Source organism: Mytilus galloprovincialis, chromosome 14 (assembly GCF_965363235.1).
Source record: "Mytilus galloprovincialis chromosome 14, xbMytGall1.hap1.1, whole genome shotgun sequence".
Taxonomy (NCBI): Eukaryota; Metazoa; Mollusca; class Bivalvia; order Mytilida; family Mytilidae; genus Mytilus; species Mytilus galloprovincialis.
In genome coordinates this window covers 49,298,588-49,304,587 of record NC_134851.1, presented here as the reverse complement: position 1 = coordinate 49,304,587, position 6,000 = coordinate 49,298,588, and positions in this window count along the sequence as shown.

Here is a 6,000-nt window from a genome sequence, read left to right as displayed (position 1 = left end):
GTCCTCAATGCTCTTCAACTTTGTATTTGTTTGGCATTTTAACTGTTTTGATCTGAGCGTCACTGATGAGTCTTATGTAGAGGAAACGCGCGTCTGGCGTATTAAATTATAATCCTGGTACCTTTGATAACTATTTACACCACTGGGTCGATGCCACTGCTGGTGGACGTTTCGTCCCCGAGGGTATCACCATCCCAGTAGTCAGCACTTCGGTGTTGACATGAATATCAATTATATGGTCATTTCTATAAATTTTCTGTTTACAAAACTTTTAATTTTTCGAAAAACTAAGGATTTTCTTACGCCCAGGAGTAGATTACCTTAGCCGTATTTGGCACAACTTTTAGGAATTTTTGGGTCCTCAATGCTCTTCAACTTTGTATTTGTTTGGCATTTTAACTGTTTTGATCTGAGCGTCACTGATGAGTCTTATGTAGACGAAACGCGCGTCTGGCGTATTAAATTATAATCCTGGTACCTTTGATAACTATTTACACCACTGGGTCGATGCCACTGCTGGTGGACGTTTCGTCCCCGAGGGTATCACCAGCCCAGTAGTCAGCACTTCGGTGTTGACATGAATATCAATTATATGGTCATTTCTATAAATTTTCTGTTTACAAAACTTTTAATTTTTCGAAAAACTAAGGATTTTCTTACGCCCAGGAGTAGATTACCTTAGCCGTATTTGGCACAACTTTTAGGAATTTTTGGGTCCTCAATGCTCTTCAACTTTGTATTTGTTTGGCATTTTAACTGTTTTGATCTGAGCGTCACTGATGAGTCTTATGTAGACGAAACGCGCGTCTGGCGTATTAAATTATAATCCTGGTACCTTTGATAACTATTTACACCACTGGGTCGATGCCACTGCTGGTGGACGTTTCGTCCCCGAGGGTATCACCAGCCCAGTAGTCAGCACTTCGGTGTTGACATGAATATCAATTATATGGTCATTTCTATAAATTTTCTGTTTACAAAACTTTTAATTTTTCGAAAAACTAAGGATTTTCTTACGCCCAGGAGTAGATTACCTTAGCCGTATTTGGCACAACTTTTAGGAATTTTTGGGTCCTCAATGCTCTTCAACTTTGTATTTGTTTGGCATTTTAACTGTTTTGATCTGAGCGTCACTGATGAGTCTTATGTAGACGAAACGCGCGTCTGGCGTATTAAATTATAATCCTGGTACCTTTGATAACTATTTACACCACTGGGTCGATGCCACTGCTGGTGGACGTTTCGTCCCCGAGGGTATCACCAGCCCAGTAGTCAGCACTTCGGTGTTGACATGAATATCAATTATATGGTCATTTCTATAAATTTTCTGTTTACAAAACTTTTAATTTTTCGAAAAACTAAGGATTTTCTTACGCCCAGGAGTAGATTACCTTAGCCGTATTTGGCACAACTTATAGGAATTTTTGGGTCCTCAATGCTCTTCAACTTTGTATTTGTTTGGCATTTTAACTGTTTTGATCTGAGCGTCACTGATGAGTCTTATGTAGACGAAACGCGCGTCTGGCGTATTAAATTATAATCCTGGTACCTTTGATAACTATTTACACCACTGGGTCGATGCCACTGCTGGTGGACGTTTCGTCCCCGAGGGTATCACCAGCCCAGTAGTCAGCACTTCGGTGTTGACATGAATATCAATTATATGGTCATTTCTATAAATTTTCTGTTTACAAAACTTTTAATTTTTCGAAAAACTAAGGATTTTCTTACGCCCAGGAGTAGATTACCTTAGCCGTATTTGGCACAACTTTTAGGAATTTTTGGGTCCTCAATGCTCTTCAACTTTGTATTTGTTTGGCATTTTAACTGTTTTGATCTGAGCGTCACTGATGAGTCTTATGTAGACGAAACGCGCGTCTGGCGTATTAAATTATAATCCTGGTACCTTTGATAACTATTTACACCACTGGGTCGATGCCACTGCTGGTGGACGTTTCGTCCCCGAGGGTATCACCAGCCCAGTAGTCAGCACTTCGGTGTTGACATGAATATCAATTATATGGTCATTTCTATAAATTTTCTGTTTACAAAACTTTTAATTTTTCGAAAAACTAAGGATTTTCTTACGCCCAGGAGTAGATTACCTTAGCCGTATTTGGCACAACTTTTAGGAATTTTTGGGTCCTCAATGCTCTTCAACTTTGTATTTGTTTGGCATTTTAACTGTTTTGATCTGAGCGTCACTGATGAGTCTTATGTAGACGAAACGCGCGTCTGGCGTATTAAATTATAATCCTGGTACCTTTGATAACTATTTACACCACTGGGTCGATGCCACTGCTGGTGGACGTTTCGTCCCCGAGGGTATCACCAGCCCAGTAGTCAGCACTTCGGTGTTGACATGAATATCAATTATATGGTCATTTCTATAAATTTTCTGTTTACAAAACTTTTAATTTTTCGAAAAACTAAGGATTTTCTTACGCCCAGGAGTAGATTACCTTAGCCGTATTTGGCACAACTTTTAGGAATTTTTGGGTCCTCAATGCTCTTCAACTTTGTATTTGTTTGGCATTTTAACTGTTTTGATCTGAGCGTCACTGATGAGTCTTATGTAGACGAAACGCGCGTCTGGCGTATTAAATTATAATCCTGGTACCTTTGATAACTATTTACACCACTGGGTCGATGCCACTGCTGGTGGACGTTTCGTCCCCGAGGGTATCACCAGCCCAGTAGTCAGCACTTCGGTGTTGACATGAATATCAATTATATGGTCATTTCTATAAATTTTCTGTTTACAAAACTTTTAATTTTTCGAAAAACTAAGGATTTTCTTACGCCCAGGAGTAGATTACCTTAGCCGTATTTGGCACAACTTTTAGGAATTTTTGGGTCCTCAATGCTCTTCAACTTTGTATTTGTTTGGCATTTTAACTGTTTTGATCTGAGCGTCACTGATGAGTCTTATGTAGACGAAACGCGCGTCTGGCGTATTAAATTATAATCCTGGTACCTTTGATAACTATTTACACCACTGGGTCGATGCCACTGCTGGTGGACGTTTCGTCCCCGAGGGTATCACCAGCCCAGTAGTCAGCACTTCGGTGTTGACATGAATATCAATTATATGGTCATTTCTATAAATTTTCTGTTTACAAAACTTTTAATTTTTCGAAAAACTAAGGATTTTCTTACGCCCAGGAGTAGATTACCTTAGCCGTATTTGGCACAACTTTTAGGAATTTTTGGGTCCTCAATGCTCTTCAACTTTGTATTTGTTTGGCATTTTAACTGTTTTGATCTGAGCGTCACTGATGAGTCTTATGTAGACGAAACGCGCGTCTGGCGTATTAAATTATAATCCTGGTACCTTTGATAACTATTTACACCACTGGGTCGATGCCACTGCTGGTGGACGTTTCGTCCCCGAGGGTATCACCAGCCCAGTAGTCAGCACTTCGGTGTTGACATGAATATCAATTATATGGTCATTTCTATAAATTTTCTGTTTACAAAACTTTTAATTTTTCGAAAAACTAAGGATTTTCTTACGCCCAGGAGTAGATTACCTTAGCCGTATTTGGCACAACTTTTAGGAATTTTTGGGTCCTCAATGCTCTTCAACTTTGTATTTGTTTGGCATTTTAACTGTTTTGATCTGAGCGTCACTGATGAGTCTTATGTAGACGAAACGCGCGTCTGGCGTATTAAATTATAATCCTGGTACCTTTGATAACTATTTACACCACTGGGTCGATGCCACTGCTGGTGGACGTTTCGTCCCCGAGGGTATCACCAGCCCAGTAGTCAGCACTTCGGTGTTGACATGAATATCAATTATATGGTCATTTCTATAAATTTTCTGTTTACAAAACTTTTAATTTTTCGAAAAACTAAGGATTTTCTTACGCCCAGGAGTAGATTACCTTAGCCGTATTTGGCACAACTTTTAGGAATTTTTGGGTCCTCAATGCTCTTCAACTTTGTATTTGTTTGGCATTTTAACTGTTTTGATCTGAGCGTCACTGATGAGTCTTATGTAGACGAAACTAGCGTCTGGCGTATTAAATTATAATCCTGGTACCTTTGATAACTATTTACACCACTGGGTCGATGCCACTGCTGGTGGACGTTTCGTCCCCGAGGGTATCACCAGCCCAGTAGTCAGCACTTCGGTGTTGACATGAATATCAATTATATGGTCATTTCTATAAATTTTCTGTTTACAAAACTTTTAATTTTTCGAAAAACTAAGGACTTTCTTACGCCCAGGAGTAGATTACCTTAGCCGTATTTGGCACAACTTTTAGGAATTTTTGGGTCCTCAATGCTCTTCAACTTTGTATTTGTTTGGCATTTTAACTGTTTTGATCTGAGCGTCACTGATGAGTCTTATGTAGACGAAACGCGCGTCTGGCGTATTAAATTATAATCCTGGTACCTTTGATAACTATTTACACCACTGGGTCGATGCCACTGCTGGTGGACGTTTCGTCCCCGAGGGTATCACCAGCCCAGTAGTCAGCACTTCGGTGTTGACATGAATATCAATTATATGGTCATTTCTATAAATTTTCTGTTTACAAAACTTTTAATTTTTCGAAAAACTAAGGATTTTCTTACGCCCAGGAGTAGATTACCTTAGCCGTATTTGGTACAACTTTTAGGAATTTTTGGGTCCTCAATGCTCTTCAACTTTGCATTTGTTTGGCATTTTAACTGTTTTGATCTGAGCGTCACTGATGAGTCTTATGTAGACGAAACGCGCGTCTGGCGTATTAAATTATAATCCTGGTACCTTTGATAACTATTTACACCACTGGGTCGATGCCACTGCTGGTGGACGTTTCGTCCCCGAGGGTATCACCAGCCCAGTAGTCAGCACTTCGGTGTTGACATGAATATCAATTATATGGTCATTTCTATAAATTTTCTGTTTACAAAACTTTTAATTTTTCGAAAAACTAAGGATTTTCCTACGCCCAGGAGTAGATTACCTTAGCCGTATTTGGCACAACTTTTAGGAATTTTTGGGTCCTCAATGCTCTTCAACTTTGCATTTGTTTGGCATTTTAACTGTTTTGATCCGAGCGTCACTGATGTGTCTTATGTAGACGAAACGCGCGTCTGGCGTATTAAATTATAATCCTGGTACCTTTGATAACTATTTACACCACTGGGTCGATGCCACTGCTGGTGGACGTTTCGTTCCCGAGGGTATCACCAGCCCAGTAGTCAGCACTTCGGTGTTGACATGAATATCAATTATATGGTCATTTCTATAAATTTTCTGTTTACAAAACTTTTAATTTTTCGAAAAACTAAGGATTTTCTTACGCCCAGGAGTAGATTACCTTAGCCGTATTTGGCACAACTTTTAGGAATTTTTGGGTCCTCAATGCTCTTCAACTTTGTATTTGTTTGGCATTTTAACTGTTTTGATCTGAGCGTCACTGATGAGTCTTATGTAGACGAAACGCGCGTCTGGCGTATTAAATTATAATCCTGGTACCTTTGATAACTATTTACACCACTGGGTCGATGCCACTGCTGGTGGACGTTTCGTCCCCGAGGGTATCACCAGCCCAGTAGTCAGCACTTCGGTGTTGACATGAATATCAATTATATGGTCATTTCTATAAATTTTCTGTTTACAAAACTTTTAATTTTTCGAAAAACTCAGGATTTTCTTACGCCCAGGAGTAGATTACCTTAGCCGTATTTGGCACAACTTTTAGGAATTTTTGGGTCCTCAATGCTCTTCAACTTTGTATTTGTTTGGCATTTTAACTGTTTTGATCTGAGCGTCACTGATGAGTCTTATGTAGACGAAACGCGCGTCTGGCGTATTAAATTATAATCCTGGTACCTTTGATAACTATTTACACCACTGGGTCGATGCCACTGCTGGTGGACGTTTCGTCCCCGAGGGTATCACCAGCCCAGTAGTCAGCACTTCGGTGTTGACATGAATATCAATTATATGGTCATTTCTATAAATTTTCTGTTTACAAAACTTTTAATTTTTCGAAAAAC